Source organism: Hemiscyllium ocellatum, chromosome 9 (assembly GCF_020745735.1).
Source record: "Hemiscyllium ocellatum isolate sHemOce1 chromosome 9, sHemOce1.pat.X.cur, whole genome shotgun sequence".
NCBI lineage: Eukaryota > Metazoa > Chordata > Chondrichthyes > Orectolobiformes > Hemiscylliidae > Hemiscyllium > Hemiscyllium ocellatum.
In genome coordinates, this window is record NC_083409.1 from 59,951,471 (window position 1) to 59,964,264 (window position 12,794).

General features: G+C 41.3%; 1 protein-coding gene across 8 annotated transcripts in view; it reads right to left on the reverse strand.

Annotated features, from left to right (window-relative positions):
- LOC132819067 (guanine nucleotide-binding protein G(I)/G(S)/G(O) subunit gamma-12) overlaps positions 1-12,794 on the reverse strand; it is a 136,424-nt gene that overhangs the window by 75,477 nt on the left and 48,153 nt on the right. For 4 of the 8 annotated variants that reach the window (XM_060830398.1, XM_060830397.1, XM_060830393.1 and 1 more), the window contains exon 2: positions 6,588-6,653. The exons of 1 other annotated variant lie outside the window; for it this stretch is intronic. The gene's annotated coding sequence lies outside the window, so the exon portion shown is untranslated. Of the gene's footprint in view, positions 1-1,688; positions 1,809-6,587; positions 6,654-12,794 lie in introns of all 8 variants that reach the window. 3 more of the 8 variants (XM_060830399.1, XM_060830396.1, XM_060830395.1) reach the window with 1 other exon arrangement.

Genomic DNA, 12,794 nt, shown 5'->3' on the forward strand with positions numbered 1-12,794 from the left:
TCCCCCTCTTTTACCTCTATCTCTGACCCTGCTAAAACATTTAAATCCTGGAACCTGCAACAGCCAATCCTGTCCCTGTTCTACCCATGTCTCTGTAATGGCCACAACATCGAAGTCCCAGGTACCAACCCACGCTGCAAGTTCACCTACCTTATTTCTGATACTTCTGGCATTGAAGTATACACACTTCAAGCCACGTTCCTGTTTACAGGCACCCTCCTTAGAGATCGATGCCTTGTTCCTAACCTCCCTACACTCAAGGTCCTGTACCCTAAAGCTACAGTCCAGGTTCCCATGCCCCTGCAGAGTTAGTTTAAACCCTCCCAAAGAGCACTAGCAAATCTCCCCCCAAGGATACTGGTGCCCCTCAGGTTCAGGTGTAGACCATCCTGTTTATAGAGGTCCCACCTTCCCCAGAAAGAACCCCAGTTGTCCAGAAACCGGAATCCCTCCCTCCTGCACCATCCCTGTAGCCACGCATTTAACTGTTCTCTTTCCCTATTCCTCGACTCTCTATCACGTGGCACAGGTAACAAACCAGAGACAACAACTCTGTTCATTCTAGCTCGGAGCTTCCAACCTAGCTCCCTGAAAGCCTGCCTAACATCCTCACCCCTCTTCCTACCTATGTTGTTGGTTCCAACGTGGACCACGATCTGGGGCTGCTCCCCCTCCCCCTTAAGGACCCGGAAAACACCATCAGAGACATCACGTACCCTTGCACCTGGGAGGCAACATACCAATTGTGAGTCTCTGTCGCCCCCGCAAAACCGCCTGTGCCCCTCACTATTGAGTCCCCAATAACTATCGCTCTACCTTTCTCCACCCTTCCCTTCTGAGCAACGGGGACAGGCTCCGTGCCAGAGGCCTGAACCTCGTTGCTTACCCCTGGTAAATCATCCCCCCCACAAGTATCCAAAACGGTATACTTGTTCTGGAGGGGAATGACCGCAGGGGGTCCCTGCGCTGGCTGCTTCCTCCCACTCCCCCTCACTGTCACCCATCTCTCTATAACTTTCGGAGTAACTACTTCCCTAAAGCTCTGATCTATGACCACCTCTGCCTCCCGAATGATCCGCAGTTCATCCAACCCCAGCTCCAGTTCCCTAACACGGTCCTGGAGGAGCTGGAGATGGGTGCACTTCTTGCAAGTGTAATCAGCAGGGACGCTAATGGATTCCCTCACCTCATACATGTGCATTAGTCCGTGACAACATTGTATAAGACTATGTAATAATCACTTCTACCAAAGTCTACATTGAGGACACTCCACCTTGTTGTGTGACATCGCAATTGTTCAGTCTGGGATAGACCTTGAACACATCTAAAAACTACTCAAAAATATGCCTTTATGAAATGCTGTCAGCAGTAGAATTATATTCAGCCACAACGTGCAATCTCATGGCCTGACAGTCCCCAGGATAAACTCTGGTTCAACGAGGACTACGGGAGATCATAGCAGGAGCAACACCAGATATATCTAAAAATGGTATCAGCCCAGTGAAGTTACAAAAAGCGGCATTCCATAGTTGTGGGATTGCTTAATCCTGTCCAACAGATCAATGGTATTGCATTCGGTGAATTAAACAACTAACTGGAGAAAGTGGTTCCACAGATAGCCCCATCCTCAAATGATGGGTCAGCCAAGCACATAAGTGCAAAGAGGAGGAGAAGATAGTAATACTTACATCCAGTTTCAGCCAGAAACCCCAAGTGGATGGTCCAATTCAGCCCCCAGCAGAGGGGAGACTCTTCATCCAGTTCAAGTAGTGATATCAAGAAAGGCTGAAGGCTATTCCTAAATATTTCTGTTGAAATAAAGTTCTCATTAAGACCAAATCAGGTTCGAGACAATTCCTAAAGAGGACTCAATTTTTGTTTAATTTCACCATGCCTCAAACCCTTCCCATCCAGAGGTTTGTGTCCATCTTAGTTCTGACAATGAAATCACCGTGGTACATCAACTGATTTTCCTTTGGACCAATCTTGTTTGTTGAGGTGACCTTTCTGCCTGCCGTGTCTTATTTTGGACAGTGATGTCGAAGTCATAGATTTAGAGTTCTCTTGCTACAATAACACTGCAATGTTTAGGTCTGTTGTTGCTGGGATTTTCTATGAAGACTCTAATATTCCTGGACCCAAATTACATTTTGAGGTAGAAGAGTGGCTGTATGTGCATTCTTTTAACACGAGATGGCCAATGCACACCAATTAGTACACGGTTCTTGTTGAACAAGGATAACGGAGTCAATTGGAAAGCTGGCTTCACTGCACAATTGGTGACGAACACACATGCCAGTCAAGATTAGAGTGGTGCTGGAAATGCACAACAGGTCAGGGAGCATCCAAGGAGCAGGAAAAAATAAAAATGGTTCAGGGAGGAGCCCTTCATCAGGAATCTGCCCGCAGTGTCAATTTTCCTGCCCCTCTGATACCATCTGACCTGCTGTGCATTTTCAGCACCACTCTAATCTGGACTCTAATCTCCAGCATCTGCAGCCCTCACTTTCGCCTCATATGCCAGCATCCCATCCTCCTCTCTCCCTGCAATCCAAGGAGACCATAATCCTGCTTGTGGAAGCATGCTGATGTGGAGAGTCCTTAACATCAGTTAGGCTCTGTAAGATCTGCAAAGACTCACTGCTGCCACTGAAGATTGCATGCTTCACAAAAGACTGATCAGATCCTCTGCCTGCAGTGGCAGAGGGCCCTGAGCCTGTAGACCCTCCTCTCCACTCCACTACTATAACTGTCTCAGTCTGTCTCTCTCCACACTTTGACATTCTCAAGTTGCTTTCCACTTTCGCACTAAAACTGGCCTCTCCTGAACTACAGGGCGGAGGTAACATTGAGGCAGAATAAAAAGGCTGCAGTAAAAATGGAACTGACAGGAACCCTGGAGAGATGGAGTCATACGTAGCAGTAAAAGATGATTGATTAATGACAAGTACAATCACCTCAGTCCCAAACTTCCTTAGGGTAGTGTTCTGGGTGCAACCATCTTCAGTTGCACAAACAATCTTCCTTCCATTGGAAGGTTATAACCTTGAACTTGAGTTTGGGGGTTTTCCTTGAACATGCTGGAGCATTATTTCAATTTGTGTTGATTGCAAGGATGAAAGTAGCATATGAATTTGAGAACTTCTGAACCACCAGTGAGAGATACTGGTAAACTGGAAACAGTGAACTTGGTCCTCTGAAATCTTGGTCAGTGCCTGCATTTCTCTCATATTACCTAGTTTTCCAGTCCCGTAATATCTGATTTGGATGCCTTAAAATGGTGGTGATCCCAATATCTCAGAGCACAGCAAAGAAAATAATATGCTAATGCTGGTTAGTTAGCTGTTGTTTAGCATTATTAGTGACTGTGACAGAAGAGTCCATCACCCAGGACACGTGAACAATGGTCAGAAACAGTTGCATTTGTTTCCACCAGCGTGGATGGATCATCACGACAGCAACTGGTGGCAATCTTGGCAGCCTATTTGTTTGTACCTTTCTAGAATTTGGACCATTTTGGTGAGAAATGTTGACCCATTAACAGCAAAGGGCCAAATTTCAAACTATCCTCAAAATCTCTTCAAAGCTCTGTGGCCTGCTTATGATCAAAGTTGGCCTTCTTTCTGAAACAGCTAAGTCTCGCATTTCTCCACCATTCACTGGAACATTCAGCAGTTGTTTAAGTAGACATTATGAATGGAAAGTGATAACTTTTCAATATGGTAATGTTTTTCCTGTAGTAGTTTATGGATTTCCTCACTGCTTTGATTAAATATTGATGCTTACAAGGTATACGGCCAAAGGCCTCTACAGTAGTGAAATATACCATATCCCTGAAGGTCGTCCAGTCAGGGTGCTCATTTGGTGAGTGTACATAGTTGACATTCTACTTTCAGCAAGCAAGATTGTTTCATTACTGCTGTCTTGAACTTCAAGACATTGAGACACTTCCAGACATTGACACCCTTGGAGCATTGAGAACATAGATCTTCAGATTAACTTTGAAATAAAATGCTGGGCAGAACAACAATCACCTCATAACTTTCATTACATTCACAACCTATTGTTGACAACATAGTCAATTAAACATATAGTATAGGAGCATATCCAAGACGTTTTAGTGGAGCAAAACTCTGTTGGTGATGTATTCAGCATACATCTTCAGTAAAAGACAATTATTGCCAAAAATGTCAACTGGTTTTGCCCGATTAACCTGTCCACAAGTGATGTGTGTGCACCAACCCCTGCCTTCAAGGCACAAGGAATAATAAACTTGTCTGACTTTGGCACAGAGATTAATGGTCATCATAGACTTTACCCTCAATTTCATCAGGATTGGTCATGATAGGAATGTGCACATCAATAAGAGTTGCTTGTCTGTTACCACGGAGGGAGAGTTTAAGCATCAGCCAAACATTAACACCTTAAAAAAGGCAAAGCAACTTTCTAGTGAAATAAGTTATGACAACAAAGTAAACTTGAGCTTCAGATCATTCTTCTTTCCCACAGCAATTGCCAAAAGAATGAGCAATCTGTATTCATTTCCTTGAGCTGACCTGCTTTATATAAAAGAGCTTCGTAGATGGTGGTGATCTGGACACTGCACCTTTCCAGCTCTCTACAAGCACAGTTTTAATCTCAGGTCTCTGTTTATGGCATTATCCATAATGATATATTAGTTTCACGTGTCAGTGACCACTGCTGACACCTTTACTTCGACCTACAACTGTGTTCATCGAATCTCTGCCACTGTACCTGCTGTTCAGGGAGGTGAAACAGACCTCCCCTTAATCCCCAACTCAAAAGTCGGAAGGCAAAGAAAATGATCTTGAGAAGGGGTTTTTCAAATCAGTCAAGGGGTGGCAAAGTTCCACTTTGGCTTTCTTCCAGTGAAGAAAGACTTTATGGCCTGAGGCAGCCTCTGAAATTTTGCAGCCCCAGCTCACATGAAGCCCCAACTGCTGTTCGTCTATTGCTACAGATGTGTGACAAAGATGATTGATGACAATTGGTAGACAACATGTAGAAAGTTTATGCATCAATTGGATGAGAGAGGGGAAGATTTGCACATTGTCAGCCTTACTCTCTCATTCTGATCTATCCAGGACAAGTGGTAACCAGCTGGAGATAAATCCAGATGAAGTGACACCCCAGGCACTTTTGGGTCTTGTTGAACTCTAAGTGTTTCACAACATGGTGCTGAACCACCTCAGACCTTTGAAGCACCGAACTTTTGTTTAGTCTGCCAGACTAAATCTTTGCATGCCAGGGTAGACATGTCTCTGTCACAGAGTAGGAAACCGAACTGCTTTGGTTCACTCAAAGCAGTTCACCAGCTGAATCTGCTATCACACATGAACAATTACTTGGAACAATTACAAGGCGAGAGCTTGGTAAAAGTGAAGACTAAAGAGGTTAAACCACTCCAAACAATGCAGTAAACCTGCAAGAGGTATTACTCACTCTCTTATACCAAAGTCAAAGGACGTACAGAAAATATGTTTGGTTTTAACATGGTGCACATCTTTCTGATTTTGATCAGGTGATGCATTGTTGCAATATACACCTCTAAGATGTATTGTTACAATACATATCTAGCCTTTATGTATGGAATATACTTTTTATATAAACCAGGATTCACTCAGATTTATTAACTAATATAAAAAAAAAATTGCATTGCTGAAAAAGGCATTTTGATGAAGCATTTTGTCTTACACAAGACATTTACAAGAATACCAATGTAAAGGGGAAACCATTTTATATTGTATGTGAAAACAGCTCTGATTGATTGCAAGTGGCCTTTAATTGGTAGAGACATTGCTATGGAGAATGCAGTTAGATGATGGCTGACAGATAACAGCCAAGCTTTTTTGAAATTTTAAAAAAGTGAATTAGTTACTCATTAACCCTATAATTATAAAACTCCCTTGGTTTAGATTCAATCAACAGGAAACATGGCTTTAAACTTACAATAAGAAATGCATAATGAAGTTCATCACAAAAAGGGCCAAATTACATACATTAATTCAACGTCAACTTATCCATAAAGAAGCCTGGCAACACAAATTGAAGGTTGACTAACATTTCCATTAAGTTCCATCCTCAACTATATAACTTGCGTTGCAAGTAAAGCAAATTTCCCTGCATGTAGATCAAGCAATATATTGGTATGGAAATATAGGAAATTTGCACATGTAGGAAATATAGGAAATCCATTTAAGGAATCAGCTGTACAAACAGTGCAATTCTCAAAACATGCTCTTAGGCTTTCAAACTTGGAGAATAACATTTCTAAAGGAAGTCTGTCAAATGATGGACTCAACAAAGATTCACCTCAGTATGGTGCCACATCTTAAATATAAATATTTATTTATGGCTTACAATCATGACTTCAGTGTGAATTATGTTGAGGACTGGATATTAGTACTATAAGATCTATATACGCAAGTATCACACGTGCTCCAAAGTAACAAGCTATCCTGAGAAAACAGATAAAAAGGTACATCATGAACCAAATCAGATGCATTGAACTAATTTCATGTGCAAGAGTTAATTTGTAAAGAGAAGTATGTTAAAAAAATACTCACTAAATGCAGTGGTCTTAAAGGAAACTGGTTAAGAAGTTCTTTCTATTCTAAATGCTTCACAGATGTCTGAAAAATAGAAAAAGACAACTGTAAATAGTCAATATTAATACTGGCCTTGATTATAAAACAGTGCTCGAATTGTCCCCTTAAACACATCTTTAGTGAATAAGTAACCACACAAAAGTTTAAATAATCCAGTTTAAGGTCTTCTATCAACTGAAATCCTTAACGCATTTAAAATAATTTAATCCAGCACTAACAGTTAAATTTATCATAGTTCATTGCTTAATACATACTATAGGATCTGAAAATATTAAGAATATTACAGAAAATATTAAGAATCCTTGGATGGATATTGACCAAGCATAGACAGGTGGGCCTAGTTTAGTTTGGGAACATGATCTGTTTCCATGCTGTATTACTTTGATTTATGTCCTTGAAGTGCCACTTCTTCCTTCCTGGTGGCCACTTACAATAACAAAGCTTGAAACTAGACAACTGATTTTGGATATCTTGTGCCAGGCATGTGGATGATAGGCCATATGTAATGCCTTGACAGTGGAGATGTTGACCACAGAAGTGCAGAGAAAGATGGAGTCAGTCAGTCAGTTAAAGCAGCAGGCAATGGGCTGGGGATTAGGATGGGGAGGCAGAGCCCGGAACTTAGACCTGGGAGCTATAAGGTAAAAATGCACAGGAAACACAAATGCAGTCAGCACAAGAGGATAGCAACCTAGTCTCAACAGCCCTCTGAAATAAAATTTCAGGGATTCACCACCCTCAGAAAAACATTCCTCCTCATCTGTGTCCTAACTTGGATGACCTCTTACTCAGAGATTAAGCCGTTTAGTTCTGGACCCTCCCGCAAAGGCAGAAAACCTAAATATCTAACCTTGCAAAAGCTTGAAGAATCTTTTAATTAAACAGAACTACAAATGCTAGAAATCAAACAAAAACAGGAATTGTTGTAGAAACTCTAGATCTGATAGAATTGCGGAATTGTGGAATTAATGCTTCAAGTCTGATGACTCTTCATCAGATCAGAACTCTCAAGAGTCATTGGACTCAAAACATTAATGATTTTCTCCCGAAAGATGTTGCCAGACCTGCTAAGTTTCTCTTGCAATTTCTGTTTTGCCACAATAAATGGCCTACATTTTGAGTCATTCATTCTCATTTTTCTAAACATCAAATGAGTACAGATCCAACCTATGCAACCTCACCTCAAAAAACAAACTCTCCATTCCTGGGATCAACCTAGTGACTGTTTTCTCATCAACCAATGAAGTCAGTATACCTTTCCTCGGATAATGGGATGAAAACTATACACAATGGTCTAGCTAGTGACCTATAAAGTTATAGCAAAATTTCCTTTTTCAAAAAAATATTCATTGCCTATGAAAATAACGGTAATGATTTTTGGCCTTATAGCCTGAACTTCCATGCTAATTTTTTTTTTAGGACTGCTAAATTTGTCTATGCTGCACCCTTCTGTAGTCATTCTCCATTTAAATAATAATTCACAAGAAATAGGAACAGGAGTAGGTAGTTTGGCCTCTCAAGCCTGCTCCACTATTCAGGAGGATCACAGTTGTTCCATCTGACATTCCTCACATTTACTTTCCTACTCTCTCCCCATAATCCTCAATTCTCCTACTGATCAAGGATCTATCTCAGCCTTGAATATACACAAGAACCCTGCCCACAGCTTTCTGTGGCAAGGAGTTCCAAAGACATTCAGCCCTCAGAAGAATTCCTCATCTCAGTCATAAATTAGCACCCCTTTATTCTGAAATTATGCCCTCTGGTCCTAGACTCTCCACTGAGGGGAAACGTCCTCTTAGCATGTACCCTGTGACAGCCCTTAAGAAGCCTCTAGATTTCAACGAGATCACCTCTCTTCCTCCTTCTCATTTAGCTTGACTATGTCCCTCTGCAGACTCTTGGCATCATCTTTAGCAGTTGCCTCAGAACATAAGAACTCAGAGCAGGAGTCAGCCATCTGGCCCTTCAAGACTGAACTGCCATTCAGTAGGAGCATGGCTGATCTTTTTGTGTAAAAAGTGAGGTCTGCAGATGCTGGAGATCAGAGCTGAAAATGTGTTGCTGGTTAAAGCGCAGCAGGTCAGGCAGCATCCAAGGAACAGGAAATTCGACGTTTTGGGTATAAGCCCTTCATCAGGAATGAGGAAAGTGTGTCCAGCAGGCTAAGATAAAAGGTAGGGAGGAGGGACTTGGGGGAGGTGCGATGGAGATGTGATAAGTGGAAGGTGGTCAAGGTGAGGGTGATAGGCCGGAGTGGGGTGGGGGCAGAGAGGTCAGGAAGAAGATTGCATGTTAGGAGGGCGGTGCCGAGTTCGAGGGAAACTCTCCGCCCCCACCCCACTCCGGCCTATCACCCTCACCTTGACCTCCTTCCACCTATCACATCTCCATCGCCCCTCCCCCAAGTCCCTCCTCCCTACCTTTTATCTTAGCCTGCTAGACACACTTTGATCTTTTTGTGGCCTCAGCTCCATTTACCCACCTTCTCACTGAGATATTAGAATAGATTCCCTACACTGTGGAAACATGCCCTTCAGTCCAACAACTCCACTGACCATCCGAAGAGTAAGCCACCCAGACTCATTTCCCTACCCTATATTTACCCCTGACTAATGTGCCTAACAGCATGGACAATTTAGCATGGCAAATTCAACTGATCTGCACATCTTTGGATTGTGGGAGGAAACCGCAACACCCAGAGGTAACCCTTGCAAACACTGAGAAACATGCAAATTCCCCACAAACAGTCACCAGAGGTGGGAATCGAACCTGGATCCCTGGTGCTGTGAGGCAGCAGTACTAACCACTGAGCCACTGTGTCGTCCTTAATTCCTTTATTGTTCAAAAAATCTTAGCTTTGAAAGCATTTACTGAGAAAACTTCAACTACTTCACTGGGCAGGGGATTCCATAGATTTACAACCCTCTGAGTGAAGAAGTTCCTCTTCAATTCAGTCCTAAGTCTGTTCCCCTAATTTTGAGACTATGTCCTCTTGTCCTAGTTTCACCCACCAATGGAAACATCCTCTCTACTTCTATCTCATCTATTCCCTTCATAATTGTACGTTTCTACAAGACTCCCCCAACATTCTTCTAAGTTCCAATTAATATAATCGCAGTCTACTCAATCTCTCCTCACCAGCCAACCCCCTCAACTCCAGAAACAACCTAGTGAACCTCCTCTGCACTCACTCTGGTGCAAGTACATCCTTTCTCAAGTAAGAAGACCAAAATGCACGTAATACTCCAGATGTGGCCTTACCAGCACCCTATACCGCAGCAGTGTAACCTCCCTGCTTTTAAACTCAATCCATCAAGCAATGATGAACGAAATTCCATTTGCCTTCTTAATTACCTTCTCAACCTTGAGTGATTCATGCACACGAACACTCAGGTCCCTCTGCACAGCAGCATACTGCAATTTCTTTTTTAACTATTCAAGTAATCGTTTTTTACTATTATTCCTAATAAAATGAATGACTTGACATTTATTTACATTGTCCTCCATGTATCAGATCTCTCCCCACTCACTTAAAACCATGTCCTTTTGCAAAATTTTAGTCCTCAGCACACTTTGCTCTCCCACTCAACACATTCACTTCCTCAACCAAATTATTAATACATACTGTAAATAAGTTAGCTCCCTACAAGTTGCAGTTTACATCCAGTGACTCCCCTTTATCCATCTTGGCTTGTTACCACTTCAAAGAATTCTAATAAATATGTCAGACATGATGCCCTCTTCATGAAGCTGTGCTGACTCTGCTCAAGTGTGATACATACTTCTAAAGGTTTTGCCTTTGGATCCTTTGTTTTACACACTTACATTTTCCCAATTACAGATATTAAGCTAACAGGCCTTGAGTACAGTTTTTTGTCTCCTCCTTTTTTTGAATATTAGTACTTTTCCCGAAGATAAGGATTCTTGGAAGATTCCGAACAGTGTACCCAAGACTGTACTTATCAAATAATACATAAGAAAAGCGCCCACTATTGGCAAGAACACAGTACAGGTACTTTTATTTTGGAAAGTGGGGTGGGCACAACAGCAGGGGCAGAAGCGTAGGGGTACAAGTTAGAAAGTCCTGTCAGGTGTATTCCTTGTATTTCTCAGATAATAAGAAATATTTCTCTTCAATTTTGGCTTCTTCCTGCAAATATCAGGCCCATTCCTACCACCCCACCTTTATACTACCAATATACTGCAAACTATTATTTTGAGTGTGATCTGAAAGCTATGGAAAAATCTGAAAGTTGGAGATAATGAAAGTTAATATATTTGAAATAGAGTAAATGACATGCTGTCATAATTTGCTAATCTATATTTATGCATTTGAAAAATACATTTTCAAACAGGTAGGTTTATGGTAATTCAAACACTTGTCATTCACAGCTCAAAAAAAAATTACAACAAAAAAATCAAACTGACAAGAATCCAATATTCAGAATACTTTCTACCTCAAACCTCATTACAGTATTGATGGTACGTTCAACAAAATCAAAATGATACATTGTCTTTGTTAAAAGAAATCTCAGGGAACAAAGTTGAAATCGGTTCTGAAAGAAACTGTAGCATAACAGTTTTATTACTGGACAATAGATTCAGAGGCCTGAACTAATGATCCAGAGAACAGGGTTCAAAGCCCGCCATAGCACAAGGATCAGACATAAGAGGAGTAATAAGTCATGCAGCCCTATATGCATAATACTTCAGTCAGTAGAATTGTGGTTGTGGTCTCAACTTCTGCCTCCAATAACCCTCAACACAATGTTTGTCAAAAATCGATCCAAAGGAGCCTCAAAAAAATAAATTCAACAACTCAGCCTCCACTGCTTTCTGGGGAAGAAAAATACAGGATCTAACAACCTTCTGTTTGCAAGTGAGCATATTTAAATCCATTTAATTATTTAACTAAGCTATCCATATTCCTGATCACTTAACCGTCAATTTAATATCAAAAAATGCCTGCCCAATGCAAGTTCAAGGTGGTGGCCTTCAGGCGTCTGGGCAAGCACAATTTCACACATTTGCCAAATAACTTGTGGTATGCAGTGGTAAACCTCCCAACCAACGAATACTAAAATTCTGTAACATTTGTTTAAACCACAAGCTGTCTGTAACTTAAGAGGTTGGATGCTTTTACAAGTGCAATAGTGCATTGGCGAAGCATGTTATAAATTAAACAGTTATAAATTAAAACTGGGACATGTAGCAGCAGATTCTAACTTGCATACCTTGGTACTTGTGTAAAGGAGGGGTTATGGTCAATGTCACCGCTAGGTGGAACCAACCTCACTTGCATGTATAACAGCTACTTCCTTAGCTCAACACATTTATTTTTGATTAGACCTATGGAGATGCCTTGGGATGTTTTCAGTGTTAGAGGTGGTTTAAAACTTTGCTGTTTGTGTAGGGGGAAAATCACAGATTCCTAATGTCTGTGCAAAACAGTTGAATCTTCTAAGTTAAAAATGACTTAAATGGGTAGAAAATAGGAACTGATATGATGTCACAGGTGTATCTGCTCATGCACAGATGAATCACAGTACCATAACTGCATTGGGAACATACACAACAGCACAATCGGTCCATTCATATGTACTGATCCCAAGTGAATTTTTGTAACTTGGGGGCTTTACTATAAATGAGTATTAAATAGCATTTGTTCCTTGTCGAAGAAATTAAAAGTAAGCAATAACCTTAACTGTTTACACCACAGACAATCGTCATATAATCTGGACTGAGGCTCAACTTGACTTCAGAACAAAAAGTTATTTCTGATTGCTGGTTATGGTGAATGCAGTAGCTATTGGGTTCATCAAGTCCACATTGTGAAGTGTTGCTGGTGAGTGCACGATAGATATCAGGATTTTGCACATATGCAAGCTGTGCTCCACCTCAGAGCAGCATTTGCCATGAATATAACCAGCTGCTGCACTGATGTCATTTTGGACAAGAAACTTACTATCTTACCTGACCCAGTCTATATGTAACTCCAGAAATTCAACGATGTGACCAATTGTGAAATGGCCTAGTCACTTATTTGCTTCAAACTGCTGCTCAGCCACACCTTCAAGAGCAATGAAGACGGGGTTAAAGAACAGCGATGTCCACATATGAAAGAATGTAAAAGAAAATCTAGATCAGCACAGCCTCCCTTAC